Source organism: Nerophis ophidion, linkage group LG07 (assembly GCF_033978795.1).
Source record: "Nerophis ophidion isolate RoL-2023_Sa linkage group LG07, RoL_Noph_v1.0, whole genome shotgun sequence".
NCBI lineage: Eukaryota > Metazoa > Chordata > Actinopteri > Syngnathiformes > Syngnathidae > Nerophis > Nerophis ophidion.
This window is the reverse complement of record NC_084617.1, coordinates 50,522,014-50,544,318: the sequence shown is the minus strand read 5'-3', so window position 1 is coordinate 50,544,318 and position 22,305 is coordinate 50,522,014. Positions and strand designations below refer to the sequence as shown.

At 40.5% G+C, this 22,305-nt stretch overlaps 1 protein-coding gene across 1 annotated transcript in view; it reads left to right on the top strand.

Annotated features, from left to right (window-relative positions):
• Nucleotides 1–2,245: 2,245 nt before the first annotated feature.
• sv2ca (synaptic vesicle glycoprotein 2Ca) overlaps nucleotides 2,246–22,305 on the top strand; it is a 117,820-nt gene continuing 97,760 nt past the window's right edge. Inside the window, exon 1 of the mRNA XM_061906337.1 lies at nucleotides 2,246–2,588. The gene's annotated coding sequence lies outside the window, so the exon portion shown is untranslated. The remainder of the gene's footprint in view (nucleotides 2,589–22,305) is intronic.

Genomic DNA, 22,305 nt, shown 5'->3' with positions numbered 1-22,305 from the left:
GAAGATTTATCTTCCTTTAAAAGACGACACAGCACTGTAAGAAGATGGCTAGCTGTAGTGGTGGACTGCTATTAATGGCCTGTGACAGCCCTGTGTACATAGCGGCGGCAGGATGTTGGGAATCATCAGAAATGGAAGTGATCAATTAGATTTTTCACTGCTGGGCTGTAAAGCAAAAGGGCCATTCAGGGAGCCTTAGATCTCGAAGGTATCACATTATGCGAACTCCTTTTAATTATTATAAATTCTCCCTTTGGGTATGAAGGTTCTATTCTTAGGACACGTTTGGTCAGCATTAGATTACTATAAGCCGCTACTTTTTTCCCAAGCTTTGAACCCTGCAGTTTATACAATTGGTGCGATTAATCAATTGATTTTTTCCATCCATCCATTTTTTACCGCTTGTCCCTTTTGGGGTCACGGGGGGTGCTTATGTTTTGTATTCAATCAACGTACATAGTAGTAACACCAACACAGAGACTGAAAAGGTGTGTTATTGTTTCTGCTATGACGGCATCTTTTGGACAAGTTTGCTGCGGGGTGAAGGTCAAAAGTATTTCCTTTTCTTCCTGAACCGGAAGTAAAAGTGCCGTTCCGTCTAGTAGTCCTCCATAGCGTTTTACTCGTATGGTTTCTTCATTTATTACTCCAAGCAACGTTTAAAAGTTTTACAATATAACTAAAACAATTCATACAATTCATGTTTGATAGAAGTTTTTTCATGCATATTTGTATGTGCTAATGTAATGTAATCAAGTTAATGTTGTCAGCAGCATGCTAATATGCTAGCATGTTTTCCAGTGTCTGTGTTAGTATTATTAACTTACAATGGCATTATTTTTTTAATGCTTCAGTTTTCAAAATTTCTCAGTAAATTCACCAAAACGTCATCGTGGAGTTATTGAGTCTGTTTAGCTGATTTGAATGCTAGCTTTTCGCAGCTAGTGGGTCCATGACAATGATTTTTCTTTGTTGTTTGATCAGCTGTTTTAATGCTGTATAATAGAATAGAATAGAATAGAATTAACTTTATTGTCATTATATTTGCATTTAACGAGATTAAAGACTCCAACTTAAGGTGCGGTAGTGGGAACAAATATGGGGTGAAATAAATGACATAAGAGGTAAAAAGGAAAAACTAACAATTGAAATAAACAGACTACTATCCAATAAAAATAATAAGCAATCCTGTACAATATACAAAACACTATAGAAGTACAAAATACAAAATACTGTACAATATACAGAGCAAAACAAGAGTACCGAAGTAATAAATAACAGTGTCGGACGTATTGCACTCGAAGGGTAGTATTGCACAGTAGGGTATTAGAGCATGATATTGTATAGGGGTGAATTATTATTATTTTAAGTTAGAGTTCAACATGGTGACAGCTTTGGGAAAGAAGCTGTCTCTGAGCCTGTTTGTTCTGTCTCTGATGCACCTGTAGCGCCTGCCTGATGGTAGCAAGTCGAACAGATGGAAGCGAGGGTGTGTGCTGTCCTTGGTAATGTTTTTTGCTCTGTTGAGGCAACGGGAGTTGTGTAAATCCTTCAGGGAGGGCAGGGGACAGCCGATTATTTTTTGTGCAGACTTTATGACCCTCTGAATCGCCTGTTTGTCTGCTTCAGTGCAGCTGGCGTACCACACTGTTATGCAGTACGTCAGCAGGCATTTGGTGCCTTTATGGTATGTAAATAAACATAGACAAAATAGTTATGTGCTAATATCTCATTTCACAACGTATAAATCTGCGGCTAATATATGGAAACTACCGTATTATGTTTTTCTAAAATTTAGTGAGTGTATATACAAATAGTTCTCTCATATCTTTTAACATTTTATAGCACTAACATGTTGTATTCAACATCAAATCCTTGGAAGAACATTTACCTACTGTATCCTTCAAATACCTATTCTGTCTTATATGTCTTCTATGTTGCACGATTGCACCAAGAAAAATTCCTAGTTTGTGAACCCGTTCTCAAACAATGGCAATAAAAACTATTGTGATTCTGATACAATTGAAAAGTTATGAACAAAAAAAAATAAAATTACAGAATTCAAAGAATAATCACGCCATGGAAGTTCTGAAGTTAAAAACTGAGTCTCAACTGTTTATGATAAATGAATGAAAAAATCAAATACCCACCATTTTCACAGACTGGGATCTGAGGCTATATGAACTTGACTAGAAATCACCACAGCCAGTGCCAGACAGTTTGCATCAGACCTATTTTTGTTTGCTCTGCGTCTCTCTACGTCATCTAGCCGCCTAACTCGATTGTTCCATAGACGGAATTACCCGCATCACTCAATGAAATGCAATTATTGATTACGCTGCTCCTCTCTCCGTATCCCCCCCTGCATCCCTCCCTCCCATCCTCCATCTCTCTGCCGCCGTCTCCTCTTCTGAAGTGCTGCGACGAGAGAGCACTGCGTCGGGGAGGGGGGGAAAAAAACCACGCTGCGCTCCTCAGCTAAGTCGGATCCACTTCTATTGTGGAAAAAATAAACACCGACAAGGTTTGTTCCACCTCCAGCTATGGGTATTAAAGAGCTCTATCTACTTTTGTCACCATAAATGAAGGTAAGTCTTTTTTTCCCTCAACATTTCAAGTTGAATCATCGATTCAGTGTTATATATTTCCTACATAAATGTTTACCTCGGAAAAAAGTAGCTAAAGTAATGGTAATTATCTATATTTGCAAAAGAGAGGGATTGCTTTTCTGATGTGTGTGTACATTTGTAAAAAGTTATGGCGACTGTCAAAGCAACTGGCATAATTTTCTGAAAATAGCCTGGTGTTAAGAGTTGATATGCATGCGAATTGTAATTTCTTTAGTTTTGCCTATTGTCATAGTTAAATCATTTTCCCCAATTCTGTACATTGCTTGTGTGCACCATGGTGCAATTTTTAAACAAAGCAACAGTTCTTGGCTTTTACAGCTGTTGTATTTGTTCCTTGGGGCTTTGGTTTGATTGAGATACTTGCCCTCGATATGAGCGGAGTTTTGCTCTTTGGCTTTGGACCGAGAGGCTATAGTGCAATGCAGTCGCCTGCCCCGGGGCAGTTGGAGCACTCTGCCAAAAAGAGGAGCGGATGCGGGCGCAGGCAACCGAGGCAATAAGCGATTGACAACCACAACCACTGAACTGGAAATCTATGGCAAAGTGCCTTGTCAGCATTATAAAGCTGCAACATAGCAGACGTCTTATTGCACCTGTATTCATTTCCTCTGCAAATGGACAGACCAGAGCTGTTTTAGTTGGTTTTGCAAAATCACACAAAAACTACCTTTGTTGTACCTTTTTCATTTTATAACTCTGAGGAATGGAGTCACATGGGCTCTAAAAAAAACCCTTACATGGTGGTAAAATCCAATGAAAAATACGGACAAATTAATTTAATTTCTCCTTTCAATTTTTTTCAATGGTAGCGTCCCATAATTTCCAATGTTTGACACCATCCTCCAAAGACTAAGAAGTAACATATAACTGAAAACCAGATAGACAATCAAGCATACACTTTTATTAGAGGAATTTGCCATTTGAGTCAGAGCATAACCACTTCAGACTTTGGTGGTATGACCTTATCATTTTACCATTAACCAAAAATGTGTCAATTGTCACAAAGGTTTGAAAATACCTGTACCAATATTTTTTGTAAACAAATAATCTTAGTGCAGTTTAGACAGTGCCACACCTAAGTATACATAAAATAATACTAACTCCTATTCTATGTGTGGTGTCCAAAGTGCGGACTGGGGGTCCATTTGCGGCATGCAGCTCGTTTTTTTATTGGTCCACAACACATTTCGCTGGCAAAAGAAAAAGGTTAGGGATTAGTATATTTAACAAAAAAAATGGAACAGGTCCAATTCCTCGCAAAAATGGGACCTGAAACCAAAATGGTCGACGACTTACACGTCTCACTGTATTTGGGTTTTCGATGATAGCATATGTCCTGTCGTGATTAGCATGAGTACAAATTTCTTGCAAGACATTAGAAATGTGATTCGTACACCAACTTACAATTCAATTTATTTTGAATTATTGAGGCGACAAATCGATTTAGAATCAATGTAACATGATTCTGGATTCAACACGATTCTCACAATATATTATTTGAGATATAAATTATAGCACCATGTTTTTCAAGCCATAGAGCGTACCGGATTACAGACCCCGTTTCCATATGAGTTGGGAAATTGTGTTAGATGTAAATATAAACGTAGTACAATGATTTGCAAATCATTTTCAACCTATATTCAGTTGAATATGCTACAAAGACAACATTTTTGATGTTCAAACTGATAAACATTGTTTTTTTGCAAATAATCTGTGACGTCTCGGTGGCATTGTGGTGACGAGTTGTCCTCTTGTGGGTGCAGCGGAAGATGGAACACAGCGTGAGGGTAGGGATACGAATTTATTTATATAATAACACAAACTAAGAACAAAAACACTTGCACAAAGGCACTAACCAAAAACCAACAGAACTAGCTTGGGAGCTAGAAAGAACAAAGGGCGCTAGCGTGGAAGGTAGAGACATAAACAAACAAAATAGCATATAAGCTAACAAGTATACAAAAATAGATTTACCACAATGTTGGAAGAGCGGCGTCAGCTGTTGCGTGTAGCAAGCAAGAGTCCAAGACTGAATGTCAAACAGAGGTCGGCATGTATAGGGAGATAAATAATCAAGGGCAGGTGCGCATGATCAAAGCAGAGACAGGTGACACTAAATGGGTAACTATGACAACGGAAACAAAACCAGGAAGTGCCACGAAGAACTGAGGAAGACAAATACTAGACAGAATGTGATAAACAGAACCAAAACCAGAATATGCCATGATCCAAGACGTGGATCATGACATAAACCCCCCCTCTAGGGACAGATACCAGATGTACCAACATTTTTAACATGAACCCCCCCACACAAAAAAGTCCAAACATGAAGGGAGGGCGGAGGGCGGACACGGTGGAGGGTCGCCAGGTTGCATGTCCCCGAATCCACCGAGGACAAGCCATGTGGCGGCGGCGGATGGAACGCCGCTGCCGTGAAAGTCTTGGGGGGTGCCCTCGTAGAGGCCACACACGTGGCCGACGTGGAGGAAGAAGCGCCCGGCGAGGAGGACGACCCCGTAGAGGCCACACCCGTGGCTGACGTGGAGCATGGCGCTTCAGCGCCGTTGTCATGGCAGGCTTGGAAGCTGGAGACGAGGGTGCGGGGACTGCAGCCAAAGCAGGCCCGAAAACAAAAGGCGAAGACGGGGCGGTTGCTGCAGCCGAATCAGGTGTCGTCGTCGTCGTGGAGACAGGCGTCGTCGTCGCAGCAGACAAGTCAGGCGTGGACGTCGCAGCAAATGAGTCAGGCGTGGACGCCGCAGCAGACGAGTCAGGCGTGGACGCCGCAGCAGACGAGTCAGGCGTGGACGCCGCAGCAGACGAGTCAGGCGTGGACGCCGGCAGAAGAGCCGGCACTGGTCTCAGCCGAGGAGCCGGCACTGGTCTCAACTGAAGATTAGGTGCTGGAGTGGGATCCAGCATGAAGTCCCGTGATGGAGTGGGATCCAGCATGATGTCCCGTGATGGAGTGGGATCCAGCATGACGTCCCGTGATGGAGTGGGATCCAGCATGACGTCCCGTGATGGAGTGGGATCCAGCATGAAGTCCTGTGCTGGAGTGGGATCCAGCATGAAGTCCTGTGCTGGAGTGGGATCCAGCATGAAGTCCTGTGCGGGAGTGGGATCCAGCATGAAGTCAGGTGCTGGAGTGGGATCCAGCATGAAGTCAGGTGCTGGAGTGGGATCCAGACCTGGACTAGAAGTATGACATGGACTCGGACTAAGACTTGGACTCGAACTATGACGAGGACTACGACTGTGACTAGGACTAAGTCTATGACTAAGACTGGGACTATGACTATGACTGGGACTTTGACAAGGACCAGGACTCGAACTATGGCTAGGACAAGGACTAAGACTATGAACAAGATTATGACTAGGACTAAAACTATGACTAAGACTATGGCTAGGACCAGGACTCAAACTGTGACTATGGCTAGGACTAGGAATGTGACTATGACTTGGGCTAGAAATGGGACTAGAACTAGCTACAGCTAGCCGTGGTGCCGGTGAAGGCGGCCTAAGAGGTGCTAGCCGGAATACCGGTGGTGGAGGACGTACAGGAGGTTGCGGTCTGGCGGAACGAAAGACCCGTGGAGGAGGTCTTTGTGGAGGAAGAGGCTTGGCTGAACGCCGCTGTGCTACCTCAGTAGCACAGTTACCAGCATCTTCACTCTCCACTGGAGACGTCAGAGGAGTGATGTCACCACTGGAGTACCCGTGACTAGCAGGCCAGCCGGAGGAGAGAAAAGAGGGATAACAAAAAGTACTACCAGACATGTAGGGTGAGTCCTGGATGGGTTGAAGCTGGCTGTGTCCATGAGGTAGTGATGGCGGGGTTAGCGCGTCTCTGTCGCTAGGCGAAGCCTTTCCTCGTGACTTCCGCCCTTGCTGACGCGTGCGAGCCGAGCGAGGCGGGACCACACCAAGTCGAGAGGCGTCGCGAGAAGCCTGGAGACGTCCGGGCTCCCAGATCTACTCTGGCGTCTGGCGAAAAGTTCCCGCCTCCATTGCTTGGGCTATCTACCCCGTGAACTCATCAAATGCCTCTATTTCGGCTGCGAGAGAACGTTTACTTGCCTGGACTCTTCTGTGACGTCTCGGTTGCATTGTGGTGACGAGGTGTCCTCTCGTGGGTGCAGCGGAAGATGGAACACAGCGTGAGGGTAGGGATACGAATTTATTTATATAATAAAACAAACTAAGAATAAAAACACTTGCACAAAGGCACTAACCAAAAACCAACAGAAGTAGCTTGGGAGCTAGAAAGAACAAAGGGCGCTAGCGTGGAAGCTAGAGACATAAACAAACAAAATAGCATATAAGCTAACAAGTATACAAAAATAGATTTACCACAATGTTGGAAGAGCGGCGTCAACTGTTGCATGTAGCAAGCAAGAGTCCAAGACTGAATGTCAAATAGAGGTCGGCATATATAGGGAGATAAATAATCAAGGGCAGGTGCGCGTGATCAAAGCAGAGACAGGTGACACTAAATGGGTAACTATGACAATGGAAACAAAACCAGGAAGTGCCACAAATAACTGAGGAAGACAAATACTAGGCAGAATGTGATAAACAGAACCAAAACCAGAATATGCCATGATCCAAAACGTGGATCATGACATAATCATTTACTTTAGAATTTGATGCCAGCAACACGTGGCAAAGAAGTTGGGAAAGGTGGCAATAAATACTGATAAAGTTGAGAAATGCTCATCAAACACTTATTTGGAACATCCCACAGGTGTGCAGGCTAATTGGGAACAGGTGGGTGCCATGATTGGGTATAAAAGCAGCTTTCATGAAATGTTTAGTAATTCACAAACAAGGATGGGGCGAGGGTCACCAATTTGTAAGCAAATTGTCGAACAGTTTTAGAACAACATTTCTCAACAAGCTATTGCAAGGAATTTATGGATTTTACCATCTACCGTCCGTAAAATCATCGAAAGGTTCAGAGAATCTGGAGAAATCACTGAACGTAAGCAATGATATTACGGGCCTTGGATCCCTCAGGCGGTACTGCATCAAAAACCGATATCAATCTTTAAAGGATATCACCACATGGGCTCAGGAACACTTCATAAAACCACAGTCAGTAACTACAGTTGGTTGCTACATCTGTAAGTGCAAGTTAAAACTCTGCCATGCAAAGCAAAATGCGTTTACAACAACAGCCAGAAAATCCACTGGCTTCGCTGGGCCCGAGCTCATCTAAGATGGACTGATGCAAAGTGGAAAGGTGTTCTGTGGTCTGACGAGTCCACATTTCAAATTATATTTGGAAACTGTAGACGTGGTGTCCTCCGGAACAAAGAGGAAAATAACCACCCGGATTGTTTTGGGCGCAAAGTTCAAAAGCCAGCATATGTGATGGTATGGGGGTGTATTAGTGCACAAGGCATGGGTAAATTCCACATCTGTGAAGGCACCATTAATACTGAATGGTCCATACAGGTTTTGGAGCAACATATGTTGTCATCCAAGCAATTTTATCATGGACGCCCCTGCTTATTTCAGCAAGACAATGCCAAGCCAGGTGTTACAACAGCGTGGCTTCGTAGTAAAAGAGTGCGGGTACTTTCCTGGCCTGCCTGCAATCCAGACCTGTCTCCCATCGAAAATGTGTGCCGCATTATGACGCGTAAAATACGACAGCGGAGACCCCGGAGTGTTGAACGACTGAAGCTCTACATAAAACAAGAATGAGAAAGAATTACACTTTCAAAGCATCAACAATTAGTTTCCTCAATTCTCAAACGTTTATTGAGTGTTGTTAAAAGAAAATGTGATGTAACACAGTGGTAAACATGCCCTTTCCTAACTACTTTGGCACATGTTGCAGCCATGAAATTCTAAGTTAAATATTATTTGCAAAAACAAATAAAGTTTGAGATTGAACATCAAATATCTTGTCTTTGTAGTGCATTCAACTGAATATGGGTTGAAAAGGATTTGCAAATCCTTGTATTCCGTTTATATTTACATCTAACACAATTTCCCAACTCATATGGAAACAGGGTTTGTATAAGGCGCACCGCCGATGAACAGGTGTATTCAGGTCTATTTTCATACAAAAGGCACATCCACATCCATTCAATATTCTACGAGGCACATTTTTTTTCCACATTTAAATCACTTCCCTGTGGTCTACATAACATGTAAAGGTGTTTTTTTGGTCAAAATGTTGCATAGATTATTTTTTACACACCATATTCAAGCCGCTTTTGGACCGTCTCTCCAGGAAGCGCCATTTTGTGGGCTGTCTTATTTCCGTTTACTCCTTGTCGCCTTTGTTCTATCGGTAGTAGCGCTTCAAGTCGGCTGACAGATAGAATTTAGGACTGTGCGGTACTTTACTTTTAGTTTACTATTTCTATTAGAATTGGCTATTTACTCATTTACTATTTTACTATGTTTGATTACTATTTACTAGTACTATTAGACATTACATCAGCTGAGGATGAATGCCCCACAACAAGAGGATGGAGAAAAAGAAGGAGCTTATTGACTACGGGGCGTACTACAATGTCGGATGTGTGCAAATATTCAGGACTTATTTAGATCCCAAACACACATCAGCAGGTACCAACAGGTAAGAAAAGTTGATTTTGCATAATTTTTACGAAACAAAACGGCATATATGTCTCTTAATATGTAATACGTTTGGAATTGAGTCAGAATTGTATCAATGAGGAATTGTGTTTTGGACTTGAATCTTTTTTTAAAAATCCAGGTCAGGTTTTTGAGTGCTCTAAGGCCTGCAGACCCTGAAGTGGTGGCCAGTTACTCACAGATACACAACCACTAACATGGACAATGCAGAGTCTCCGTTTAACCTCACATGCATGTTTGAGGAAGTAAGGCAGAGAACACAAGCACAGGGATAATTTGCAAACTCTACACAGAAATGCTACAATGGAGATTTGAACCCTCAACTTCCTGACTATGAGGCTTACATGCTGAGCACTTTTGTTAAAATACTGTCTTCCCAAACTTTAGGCACCATGAAACAAGCCTTCCTATATGCATTTCACTGATGGTGATAATACACAGCCTGCAGTGCAATAGCCAGTGAAGCAGAACCAAAAGCAAGGGAAAAAGGATATTTTTTGTCTATTATCTTGACAAATAACCAAAGAGAGATACAGCAGATGTTTCATTATTTTGTTGAGATCTTGGCTAATGATCCTTGTAGTGAAATGGCCTGTAGCGTTCTTGCATTTGCTTGATAGAAATTGAGAGACCACGCACCCCACAACATCTAAACATGTCAATTCAAACACCTACTTTTACAGAATGAAACACTTGGCATCCCTAGATTGATTGAGTCATGGATACCCGGGAAGTGTCAGCCTGAACTGCACCACTTGAATTTCAGCAAATATTTTATGATATATTCTCAAAGGACAACACTATAGTAATACAACTTGAGTCTTAGAGTACTTGGTATTTAGCTTGTATAGCAATGTACATTATTATCTAATGAAAATGACATTAATATTGGCAACAGATCACAGTGTCAATATTATGACAGCACATATTCTGTGACTACTCTAAAGTATATCCAAGTAATACAAAGGATCCTTATTTTTTTGAGAACTATTGAAGAATTCGAGGAACTTTATTGTCACACACGAGACACATGAGAGGGCACACAATTAAGTAATAATGTACACTGAATGCAGTATACCAGTGGTTCTCAAACTTTTTTACTAAGTACCACTTCAGAAAAAACTTTGCAAGTACCACCATAATGATCAACATTAAAGTACAGCAGCGTAGTAGGCAGAAGTATTCATTAAAAATGAATTACAGGTTCCTTGTTTGTGATTTACTTAGCATTTCATGGAAGCTGCTTTTATACCCAATCATGGCACCCACCTGTTCCCAATTAGCCTGCACACCTGTGGGATGTTCCAAATAAGTGTTTGATGAGTATTTCTCAACTTTATTAGTATTTATTGCCACTTTTCCCAACTTCTTTGTCACATGTTGCTGGCATCAAATACTAAAGTTAATAATTATTTGAAAAAAAAAGAAATGTTTATCAGTTTGAACATCAAATATGTTGTCTTTGTTGCATATTCAACTGAATATGGGTTGAAAATGATTAGCAAATCATTGTATTCCGTTTATATTTACATCTAACACAATTTCCCAACTCATATGGAAACGGGGTTTGTAACAAGCATATATATTATGTTTGGCCACTGTAACATTACACACAGTTTGAACAGCAACATTGTGTTTTAAAACGGACTGTGTACCTACAGTTTGAGAATCACGACAGTATTCTGTAGTGTCAGCAGGGAGGCCTGTAGTCATGTGGTTTACCAAGGCGATCTACAAACCCCGTTTCCATATATATATATATATATATATATATATATATATATATATATATATATATATATATATATATATACATATAAATAAGAGAAATACTTGAATTTCAGTGTTCATTTATTTACACACATACGCACACATACCACTCATTGTTGAGCTAAGGGTTGAATCGTCCATACTTGTTCTATTCTCTGTCACTATTTTTCTAACGATGCTGAACACCCTCTCTGATGATGCATTGCTGTGTGGCACGCACAAAAGTGCTTTCATCAAATGCACTAGAGTCTGGAATCTTCCATTTCTCCCGAGCATGGCCCAAAACCGGTCAATCTTTGCTTCTGAGGAAGATCTTCACTGCCAAGCAATTGGTAGTCCAATACTTCTTCCTAGAGGCTATCCAGGTCCAAACGCAGCTGCTGCTTTGAACTTCAAGCGTATTTCTTCATCTTACTCGTCATCGGCGTCGCCAAGGCTGTATCTTCCTCGTTCTTCTGCACTCTTTAAAAGCCGTAGATGTTATTGTCACATATGCATGAACAGTAGATGGCAGTATTGTCCTGTTTAAGAGTGTCACAACATTGCTGTTTACGGCAGACAAACTTCTTTACGGTAGACGAAAACGTGACTGTTGTTGTTGTGTGTTGTTACCGTGCTGGGAGGACGTTAATGAAACTTTCTAACAATAAACCCACATAAGAAACCAATTACTCGCCCTCGATCATTCTACAGTTATAACGTCATTGGGCAGGCTCGCTGTTTATATTGCGGGAAAGCGGACGTGAAAACAGGCTGTCGACACGTCACTCAGGTCCACACGGAGCTGGAGGGGGCGTGGCCTCCAGCTCCGCCTGAATTTCGGGAGATATTCGGGAGAAAATTTGTCCCGGGAGGTTTTCGGAAGAGGCGCTGCATTTCAGGAGTCTCCCGGAAAATCCGGGAGCGTTGGCAAGTATGGATAGACCGTTGCGATAGCCAATCAAATCACGAGTTGTTGTCAGTAAGGCCTTCTAGATGGCCTCACATTGAACGTGACATTTACACGTCTTGTGATTGGTTACTCACCGAGGCTGTAAGCGGATGAATTTGAGAACATATATAGTTGAGACAGTTACGAAAGCAATCAGATCACAAGTTGTTGACAGTAGCCTATCTGGGTAGCCTGATGTTAACGAGACTGGGATTGGATACTCACTTATCATTCCAAAGTGAGTATCCATTCACAATTTGCAATTTAGCAGGAAACTGGAAATGCCGCGCCGTAGCCATACTGGGATAGCAGAGAAGGAGAACAAAATGTTGATTAGGTGGCAGACATACTGTATATTTGCAAGGCCATTTTCAGGAAGGATATTTAAGGAGAAACTACATGTTGTGAGACCATGTCGGCCAACCCCGGAAACTAGTTTAAATGATCTGGCGATGAAATGGGGAAATACCCGGCATTTCCACTCGAATAAGCCGACTACGAGGGGTACGGCTTGCTTATACGGTGTCGAATAGGTTCTAAAATTCTGAGCTCAAATATTTAATTTTGTTCACTTTTGATATCTATCCATCAATTTTATACCAATTGCAGCTCTCGGTGTTGCGAGGGGTGCTGGAGCCTATCTAAGCTGCATTCGGGCGGAAGGCGGTGTACACCCTGGACAGGTCGCCACCTATGTTTTTTGCAATTTTAATTTTGACAGTACCATATAACAGTGGTTCTCAAATGGGGGTACGCGTACCCCTGGGGGTACCTGAAGGTATGCCAAGGGATACGTGACATTTTTTTTAAAATATTCTAAAAATAGCAACAACTCAAAAATCCTTTATAAATATATTTATTGAATAATACTTCAACAAAATATGAATGTAAGTTCATAAACTGTGAAAAGAAATGCAACAATGCAATATTCACTGTTGATAGCTAGATTTTTTGCGGACATGTTCCATAAATATTGATGCTAAAGATTTAATTTTTTGTGGATAAATGTTTGGAATTAATGAATCCAGATGGATCTCTATAACAATCCCAACGAGGGCACTTTAGGTTGATGATTACTTCTATGTGTAGAAATCTTTATTTATAATTGAATCACTTGTTTATTTTTCAACAAGTTTTTAGTTATTTTTATATATTGTTTCCAAATAGTTCAAGAAAGACCACTACAAATGAGCAATATTTTACACTGTTATACAATTTAATAAATCAGAAACTGATGACATAGTGCTGTATTTTACTTCTTTATCTCTTTTTTTCAACCAAAAATGCTTTGGTCTGATTAGAGGGTACTTGAATTAAAAAAATGTTCACAGGGGGTACATCACTGAAAAAAGGTTGAGAACCACTGCCATATAAGATATGTTTTAAATGCTAATGTGTCTAACTGATTTTTAAATGCGCCAGAAAATAACTGCTTTTGTATACTGTTGAGGCGATTTAATGCTCAGTAGTGCGTAAATGTGTTCCTTCCATTTTCTACCGCTTATTCCCTTTCGGGGTTGCGGGGGGCGCTGGCGCCAATCTCAGCTACAATCGGGCGGAAGGCGGGGTACACCCTGGACAAGTCGCCACCTCATCGCAGGGCCAACACAGATAGACAGACAACACTCACACTCACATTCACACACTAGGGCCAATTTAGTGTTACCATCAACCTATCCCCAGGTGCATGTCTTTGGAAGTGGGAGGAAGCCGGAGTACCCGGAGGGAACCCACGCATTCATGGGGAGAACATGCAAACTCCACACAGAAAGATCCCGAGCCCGGGATTGAACCCAGGACTGCAGGACCTTCGTATTGTGAGGCCGACGCACTAACCCCTAAAATCAAAACATAGACCTTTCTAAGTATTTATTTTATTACCCAAGTAATATTAGATTACAAAGGAGAAGGTTTTACGCTACAGAAAGAAAGAAGGAGAGTAAGAAGAGACACAGCAAGAGAGAGAGAGTGAGAAAGACAGAAAACTCTTCGAGAATTATATAGCTTTTAGGAATGAAAGAGGAGAGAGGTGTTTGGGTAAAATGTCTTTTCTCCTGGTAGGGGGAGAGATACGAGGATGGGTGAATACAAACTCGAACTGATTGTGGATAGGAATGTTTTTGTTAAGCATTGGGTAAGGCATTTTATAACATCGATCATGAAAGAAACCCATTTGGAGAGTAACATAAATTAGTGATCAACCAACTTCACAGTGAAGTGAAATCATCCCTAGTTAGCTCTCAGAATGCATAAAGGGTCATAAAAGTGTCCTTTCTTAGAACAAAAAAAACTAACCAATGAAGTGAACACACACACAAACTCTTAGACTAATTGTGGTTTTAGACAAGAGATGACTAAAATCTTAATTTTGACGTTAAAGTTGCCCAATGTGCGTTTATTGTGATGTCATTGTTGTGTCTGCGCTGTTGTTGTAGCTTGTGTCCTTTCTGCTATGGTTAAAGATCGCCATCATATATTTATCTGTTAGCCCAGTGTTTTTCAACCTTTTTTGAGCCACGGCACATTTTTTGCTTTGAAAAAATCCGAAGGCACACCACCAGCAGAAATCATTACAAAACAAAACTCAGTTGACAGTAATTAGTCGTTGTCGCAATTGTTGGATGACTTTAAAGCATAAACAAGCATGCATCAATATAGCTCTTGTCTCAAAGTAGGTGTACTGTCACCACCTGTCACATTACACCCTGACTTATTTTGACTTGTTTTCTGTTTTCATGTGTGTAGTGTTTTACTTCTTGTTTTGTGCTCCTATTTTGGTGGCTTTTTCTCTTTTTTTGGTATTTTCCTGTAGCAGTTTCATGTCTTCCATTGAGCGATATTTGCCGCATCTACTTTGTTTTAGCAATCAAGAATATTTTATTGTTTTATCCTTCTTTGTGGGGACATTGTGGACGCTGTCTTTTTTCCACAGTAAGTATTTGCTGTTGTCCAGCATTCTGTTTTTGTTTACTTTGTAGCCAGTTCAGTCTTAGTTTCGTTCTTCATAGCCTTCCCTAAGCTTCAATGCCTTTTCTTAGGGGCACTCGCCTTTTGCCTATTTTTGGTTTAAGCATAAGACACCTTTTAACCTGCACACTGCCTCCCGCTGTTTCCGACATCTACAAAGCAATTATCTATCTGCTGCCACCTACTGATATGGAAGAGTATTACATGGTTACTCTCCTGAGCTATAGACAGCACCGACCACTCAACAACAACATATCATTAACAGACTATAATTACTTGTTGCAAAAAAATATTTTTAACCCAAATAGGTGAAATTAGATAATCTCCCACAGCTGTTACGACTTGGAAATGAGAGGACCCAGATGCAGAGAGGAAATATCCAAAAATAACAGCTTTTATTTTGAAATCACTTTTTAACCTGCGGTAAAAAAGTATTTCACAAAAATATATACAACGTATGGAAAATAAATCCGAGGATAAACACTTAACTCAAAAAGTCACTCCAAAAAATAAGGAGGAATACTACTTTAAGAAAATAACCTGACAAAAATAGAATATCAAGAAGAATTAACAAAAAGCGCTCCAACAGGAGGGAAAAATAAACTCTAATAATATATACAAATACAATATCGATGAATAAACCAAAAATCACTCAATCAATGAGGAAATAAAACGAAATTTGGAATAACAAAAAACTCACCAATTAGGTCGACGAAGGAAAACTAAGGACGCTCAAAGGAGGAAAAAAGTAAACTTCAAATTTCAGCAAAAAATAACTGCTATGATCAAAAATTAGGGAGAACAATAAAAAACAGGAGCAAGGCAAGGAGGGAATCAAGGACATGGACGTGGACATGAACATGGACGCTAGAAGGCACGATAGACGAGACGATCTGGCAAAGGACAAACGGAAAAGTGAGCTTAAATAGGATGTGGGAGTGGCGCAGTGGGGAGAGTGGCCGTGCACAACCCGAGGGTCCCTGGTTCAAATCCCACCTAGTACCAACCTCGTCACGTCCGTTGTGTCCTGAGCAAGACACTTCACCCTTGCTCCTGATGGGTGCAGGTTAGCGCCTTGCATGGCAGCTCCCTCCATCAGTGTGTGAATGTGTGTGTGAATGGGTAAATGTGGAAGTAATGTCAAAGCGCTTTGAGTACCTTGAAGGTAGAAAAGCGCTATACAAATACAAGTACAACCCATTTGATGGGGAACAAGTGGAAACAATCAGGAATCAAGGATGACGTCAGACTGGTGACACAAGAGGAAGGACCCGTGATCTGAAACAAGGGTGTAGCTTTTCAAAATAAAATACATAGATCACAAGACAGAAAAACAAACAAGACTTCCCTCACCGCGGTGTGACAACGGCACACCAGACTGCGTCTTGTGCCGTGGCACAGTGGTTGAAAAACACTGTGTTAGCCTCACAGGATGAGTGGGTTGCAATTTCACTAAACTATGAAGTAAAGGTCCACAAAATATAGGCCGCAAGTTTGAGACCCCTGATGTAGCCCTGTACCCCTGATGTATGTCACAGCTAAGAGTTGGCAGTAAATGTGCTGGGTTGTTTTCAGCAAAATTTGCTCGAGTACTAGTATGGACTGCATGATTTAGAGTAGTATGAATACATGGAAAACCCTCGTCGTCTGCAATAAAAGGCGTAATTATGAGGCACTCTGCCACCAGGGATCAAAAGGAACGAGGGTGAAATGTGTGTTCTTATTCTCATAGTGGTAATAGCTGCTGTGTTTGTACCACAAAGTAGTATGTCAACAACATAGCCGCTTTCAAGTGAAGCACACAGCTCCTCTCGTTCGGATTTTTTCTTTGTTTTACTTGCTCGTGATTCATATTGCCATTAGGAAGTCAAGTCTTCTCTCCACATGAATCCAACTGCACATCGGCGCATCTGAACTCCAAATTGGTCAGCTGCTGTGTGCTGTCAGTCATTGCGCTGCAGTGCGGTGTCACGTTAAGCAGGGTACAAACATAAAGACAATTGAACTGTTTTTGCCCCTTTAGACCAAAGACAGCAAGCGCCCCACTTGCTTATGTCTTCTAAAAATGTCTTATATTATTGTCCTTGAATCCCAGGTGGGTCAAGAGTGAATTTGTCCCAATTATATCCCATATATTTGTTTAATGTTGTATATATTTAAAGAAAGATATAATATAATAATATAGTATAACAGTATATATTATACACTGTATATGTAATATGTAAATATTACATATGTTATATTTTATATTGCTACTAGGGTACATTTTTAGTCTACCTTATACCTGTCATGATCCACGTCTTGGATCATGGCATATTCTGGTTTTGGTTCTGTTTGTTATCACATTCTGTCTAGTATTTGTCTTCCTCAGTTCTTTGTGGCACTTCCTGGTTTTGTTCCGTTGTCATAGTTACCCATTTAGTGTCACCTGTCTCTCCTTTGATCACGCGCATCTCCCTATTTAAGACCGCCTTTGTTTGACGTTCTTTTTTGGACTCTTGTTTGCTGCACGCTACAGTTGACGTCGCTCTTTCCAGCATTGTGGTGACTACCTTTGTGTACATTAGCTTCCATGCTGTTTCAGTTGTTTGTCCCTAGCTCATGCTAGTGCTTTCTGTGTTGTTTGTTAGTGCCTTCGAGCAAGTGTTTTTGGTTCTTAGTCTGTTTTAGTTAGTATAAATAAATTATTTTTCCTACCTCACGCTGTGTCCATTTTCACTGCACCCACGAGAGAACAACTCGTCACCACAATGGCACCCAGACGTCACAATACCTGCATTATCCTTTCCATTCTTACCCTTTCCAGCCTTTGTAACTGATCTACTTTGTGGAACAATTTCCCTTGTGGATCAATAAAGTTTGTCTAAGTCTTGTTCAATTTTTACACCAAAAATCTTCATGTCCGTGGGGAGAGCGGAATCTAATATTTTGTTGCACCCTAAAAAGGTGTTTATACTGTACATATGGCACCGTTTGATTTTGCGTGAATTGATGACAGGTAGTACCGACGGAATTCAGTCGGTGCCTATAAAAATACAGAACGCATGTCCCCTTTTATTTTACCTGTTTTTATGGTTGTTGCTATGGTGATTGCTATGTTCGTCCTTTTTGGATTCTGTTAGATCACATTTTTTCACGCGAGATTCAGTCTTTGGAGGGCTAGAGTTTGGACTGTGGTGGGACAGAATCTTTGCCCACTCAGGCGTGGGTTGAGTACCCAAAAACTGTACTCAAGTAAAAGTATCGATACTTTGGAATATTATGACTCAAGTATAAGAAAATAGTAGTCATCAAAATAATTACTTGAGTAAGAGTCAGTATTCTGTGAAAAACTTGAGTAACTTGTGAGTAACTTCTGAATTCCACCGCTGCTGCTCCCAAGCTCTGGAACAACTTACCTTTGAGTGTTAGACAGGCCTCCTCTCTTCCTGTTTTTATATCGTTCTTAAAATCACACTTTAATTCCATGGCCTTTAACACTCTGTGATCTCCATCCTGCTATGTCGTCCCATAATGCACCTGCTGTGAATCTGTTTTTATGTTTTATTAGTTTTTTTTTGTTTCATTTGTGCTCTGTTTGTGTTGTGTTGTGTTTGGTCGTTTTTCTTGTGTTATCTTTTAACCTGCCTATTGTACTGCACTTTGGCTACCCCTGTAGCCCAGTAATGGCCCTCGGCCCTATGATTATAGGCCTACTGAAATGAGATTATCTTATTTAAACGGGGATAGCAGGTCCATTCTATGTGTCATATTTGATCATTCCGCGATATTGCCATATTTTTGCTGAAAGGATTTAGTAGAGAACATTGACGATAAAGTTCGCAACTTTTGGTCGCCAATAAAAAAGCCTTGCCTGTACCGTAGGTAGCAGACGATGTGCGCGTGACGTCACCGGTGTGAGGGCTCCTCACATCCTCACATTGTTAATAATGTGAGCCACCAGCAGTAAGAGCAATTCGGACCGAGAAAGCGACGATTTCCCCATTAATTTGAGCGAGGATGAAATATTCGTGGATGAGGAAAGTTAGAGTGAAGCAAGAAAAATAAAAAATAAAATAAAAAAGATCAACGTTACTCATGGCAAATGGACTTTACTTGCATAAATACGCATTAAAAACTTGAGATTAATAGCTGCATTCATTTCTACTGACACATGTCTCATTAAAGTGATTATTTTACCAATGATAATTTAATCATGTAGCCTTACATGGTTAATGCGTTTCTCTCTTCTTATTTTCCTCAACACACCGTCTCTCACACACGTACACAGGCTCTGCCAGTAATACCATCACTGCTTGATGAAATCTCCTAATGGAAGACGTCCCAGGCTGGTTGAGCCTCCTCCAGATGAGGCCACGGGTTCTCTTTTCTTGATGGGATTACACTTGCAGCGCTGCCCACTTAGAGATTGGTCCTGCTTCTTCCTGATACTGATAGGGCAAAGCAGCCGTCACAGGCCGTTGCTGGTGATTGTCTTACAAAGGGCAGAACCTGCCTGAAATAATTTGAGGTTCTTCAATGGGAATTGTACAAAAGAGTTTAAATGGATTTGATTGTATTCATGTAAAAAAAAAAAAATGATCCAAAAGCTTTCAAAATGATGCTTAAAACGTTATTGCATCAGTTTAAAAGAACCAGTACGTTGACGGATGCAAAGAAAGAAGCCATTAAAAAGGACACTGTGCTCCTTCTATCTTTAAATGTTTTTTTTTTATCGCATTGTGTAATGGCAACGTCGAGTCTAGTGGACTGTGCAGCCAAAAATGTATTATTGATTTTCACTCGAGGTCTTATGAAAACTACCTGGTGAATCTCCTTTATGACTCACCCAGCCTTCTCTTTTAGGACCAGAATCAATCTGTTATTTTTGTAAGTTGCTTGACTCATAGTGTCTGGTCACTGTTGAACTAATCAAAGCGGATCACATAATGATTCATGTCACTTGTAAAAAATCATAAACAAGTCAAGTTAAGGTCAAATAAATATAGCGTTTTAAATTGGTCAGTGTGGTACGCAACAGCTTCGGTAAGCATGTACAGTATGTGGGATGGAGAAAGAAAGCTAGAGGTGATCATTACCTAATTGATTAATTAAATAAATGACACCAAGTACAGCGTAGACCTACAGCAGGGTTATTCAAGTAAATTATTTTGGGGGCCACATTTCCAGAAAGCTATAGACCGGTGGGGCAGAATTCTCCCTTTAATTAGGCTTATTTTTATATAGTCCACAGAACCAGCATCCTCTACAGAAGGGGTTTAGAACCTTTTTGACCTTGGGGCCCTAATACAGAGGGGCCCGGGCGAACTCAAATAATAACACTAAACTAATAATATTACTCCTGATTTTAATCATATTTAGTATATTTATTTTTATTTATTATTGCGATTTGGAGGCGATTTGTCCAGGGTGTGCACCGACTTCCGCCCGGTTCTAGCTGAGATAGGCACCAGCGCCCCCCGCAACCCCAAAGGAAATAAGCGGTACAAAATGGATGGATGGATGGATATATAACCTACTTACAGTTTAACAGTCAAATGAAATTAAAGCATGCGTTAATCAAAAATATTATTTATTTAGCACATAAACCTTTGGCTTAGGTCAGGACGATTAGAAAAATAAATACTATTCAAATAAACTGCAACTGAAGGACTCATAAATAACTGATCAAATTATTCAGTGCCAAAATAAATACATAATAAATAATAACATTATGTATATTTATTCAAATAAACTGTCAATAAAATTTAAGTGCAAAAATACAGGTTCACTTAGTCATAATTTTTGCGCTTGAAACTTCTGTGACTTCAGCTCCAGACTTCTTCAGCTTGTTTGATATTGTCATTACTGCCACACGTGGTGGAAAAGTATAAGACAAGGCCCATACAGACCAGAGCTGAAAACGAGATATTTATTGGTGGCCCTCTAAGTGGCGCCCGCGTCCCAACAATAAGGTTAAGAAAGGGGAACTGAACTTTTTATTTACTGCACTTTTTTAAATCTATTTTGCCTATTGTTCACAGTCATTGAGAGACGAGAAGACAAAAGTTTTTTTTTTGTTTGCTTTCTAACATAAAAATCATCTTGTTCTTGTTGGCTAGCAATGCAGCTAATGGGAGCAATCAATTCTACCTCTAAATCACTTTAAAATGCATGAAAACATGTTTTCAACAATACTTTATTTACGTTCTGTAGCCTGTGTAATAAATCAAACTGTAGAAACATTGTTATTGTTAGAGCAAACACTGAGGAACTCTTTATTTTTTTGGGATATGCTAAGGTATTATTGGTAAAAGCTAACTACGGCAAGAGATAAACTAGCTTCTACCACAACAAAAAACGGGTTTGGGTTTGTAATGCATAACACTGCGATACGACCCCAATCTTTACTGACTGAAAAACATTAACAATCATATTACAGTATCTGTAAAGTATTATTTCATGTTTTGTTAGTACACAGCTGAGCTAGCCAGACAGTGTATGTACTGTAGTTGTACCAACACATATGACGTGCTGCGTGTATAATGATCGGTATTAAAAGGACTCACTCGATGGACAGTTGTTCGTCTGGTCCAGCTGGCCGGGGATCTTTCCTGTTAATTTTGGGTAAGCGCACCATCTATTTTGAAATAGCTTGTCTCCAAAATCGCTCAACCGGCTTTTGTCTGCTCCAACGTCTCACTCTTCCTCCGTGCTCGCTTCTCTAAGCAGAAATATAATATAGCTTCAAATGTATGAGGTTGTGAATCCTCATTTGTCCAAAAATATTTGTATTTATTGTCTGTTACCAAGTCTGCCATGATTTGTACACATACTTGTGTTTGATTCCAGAAGCAGGAACACACATTTTTTAACAGAAGTCAGATGTGCGCAGCTATGGAAAGAAAAATCGATGCGCGGAAGAATTATTAAAATGATCAAAATCTGGTAAATATTGAATATATTAAATATTGTTATGAGCATGTAAGTTACTACATTATATATAGACTTGCAGTGTGTATATAAAAAGTTGTTTTGAAGTTGTTTTAGAGGGCTTTGAAGGCTACAATGGTCACTCGCATTACCCGCATCTTTCAAGCATTTTTAAAAAAATCATCTTTAAAATGGTAAAAATTTAAAAATAAAGACGTGTGTTCTTGTCACTCATAATGTGAACGAAAGGCAACATTCCCCAAAATGTGCAGTTTCCCTTAAAGAAACACTGCTCTACAGTCAACATTTATTTTGTCAGTTACAGGAGCGCTCTGCTGCTTTTAGGAGCTTCTGCAAAATATCTGGTTAAAATCTGAGTATCAAGTTTTTGGGCCACCAGTTAAATAGCCCAACTGATGAAAATGAGAGGACCTATAATGGAACCTTGAGGAACGCCACTAGTATAACAAAAGACGT